Genomic DNA, 2,093 nt, shown 5'->3' with positions numbered 1-2,093 from the left:
AGGACTAAGGTTTTTAGAAGAGGTTTTGACTCGATAAAAGTAAAACTAATTACAAACAAACTACCAAACATGACTCGATAAACAAAGTAATTACAAGATACGAAATAACGAGATAAAGATAAGAAAATAACGAGAAAAGGACCACAAGGACACGGCCAAACACGGCCTACACGTTCTAGCCTACCCTAATTCTTAGGTTAGATAGATGATTGCGAAACGGGTTAGGAAACAAGTTAGAAACGACGTTGATAGATTAAGATGATGTCGCGCCAAGGTGTATTCTACACGGCCTAAAGGGGTCAAATTAGGTCAAGTTCGCTAATTAAATTAACTCGTCGAGTGTTAATAAGAAGGTGCTAATCACGCACTCTTATACTAGCGAGAAATTAGGTGAAAGAGAGAGATGCATTCAATTAAGTTACAGAATTGTTAGTTGATTTTTAAAGCTACGTCGATGTACCCTAATGTGTCTAATTAGGTTATCAAATTGATCTAATGTCATCTAAATGAGTTATATGTTAACAATCAGAGGTCATACTAACATGTGATGGGTCCTAAGGTGGGTCGAATCACACGAGAGAAGAGAGGGGTCAAAAGCGAAGAGCGAAGTCAGAATTCGTTTTATTAATGCCCTACCTTGAACACGAGGATATGTAAATGAGACGGGGGTGTACGACCGACTGATGTAGCGGTTTCTTTCCCATCTCAAGTCAACGTGGGTGTTCATGGTGGTACTTTAACTCATACTCGGACTAAACTAGTTTCGTAGTTAATTAGAACAATCGGTAAACAAAAAAACGATAAACAAACAAAAACAAACTATAAAAAACAAACATAAAAAACGAAATAAAAGGGAGAAAGAAGAGGATTTGATGCACCCTCAACCTACATGTATCGTTGACACCGTCTTGGGTCGTAATCGATGGTAGATTTTATCTCGAGAGGCCGTCGTCGACGAAGAAACAAAGCAAACAACACGTTTTTATCGAATCTGGACAGCAACTTTCAAACAGCGATTTCTCTCTCGTTTCACGATGAAAATTCGATTTAAAAGATGTTTTGAAAACTAGAAAGAGAGGAGAACATAGATCTTAAAACAATCCCTGCTCGTTTTGAGTTATTGGGCACGAAAAACGAGCACAAACAGAACTGGACAGACAGGAAAAGCGCGAAACAGTGTATAACACTCTGTTTTTCGAGGGAATTCGTGTACTCTCAAGGGCAATTTGGCTCGTAAATCTTTATCTAATGTGTAGATGGATGTTGCATGGTTAATTAGGAACAAGAAACTCGAATTTTAATGGATGTTTGAAGGAGGAACGAATTGTATTTCGAAGAGGACACACAAACTGTTCCAGTTTGCAAGTCGGTTTTGTGAAGGGTTTTTGAGAGGCAATTAGGGTTTTTTTCTGGAGTTTAAAGCTTGTAAGTGACGGTAGGATGTGTGGAGAACTTAGCAGAATGAATGTATGGTGAAGGGGTGGTATTTATAAGGAGTTAAAATAGGGTAAAAAGGGTGGAGAGGCAGACGGGCTCGGCTGAGCATAGCTGCTGTCCAGCAGCTTGGTTGAGGGTTTGAGAGGCTTTGTCAGGGGTTTTCTTGGTGGTTAAGCTAAGGTAATATGGGTAGGATACTAGGGTATGGGTTAGGGTTAATGGGAACGGGTTTAGGTGGTATTTGGAGCGGGTTTTGGGCTCGGGATTTGAGCTGCAAAACAGGGGGGCTGCTTTGTGTATGCGGGCTGTTTGGGGGTGATTTGGGATGGGATTTGGGCCGTGGATATGGGGTTCGAACTGGGGTTGGATGGGTAGAAGCTTAGGTTGGTTAGTGTACTCGAGATTTGTGCCAATTCGTAAAGAAAACGGGCTCAAAAACCGAGCTATAATCGAGCTCTAAAACACGTGTTTAAAACGAGTTCTTTTCGATTTTTAAATCGATTTTTCAAAACAATTAACACATTAAAATAAATGACTTTTCAAATCAAATATACTCTTAAAATGATTTTTCAAATCAATTATTTATTTTATTTTCAATAAAATAAATTTGAGAAAATAAATTCTAAAAAGCTTTAATTTAAATATCATTTAAATTA

Source organism: Silene latifolia, chromosome 11, assembly GCF_048544455.1.
Source record: "Silene latifolia isolate original U9 population chromosome 11, ASM4854445v1, whole genome shotgun sequence".
In the NCBI taxonomy this organism is placed as follows: domain Eukaryota; kingdom Viridiplantae; phylum Streptophyta; class Magnoliopsida; order Caryophyllales; family Caryophyllaceae; genus Silene; species Silene latifolia.
Note: the sequence above shows the minus strand (reverse complement) of the source record.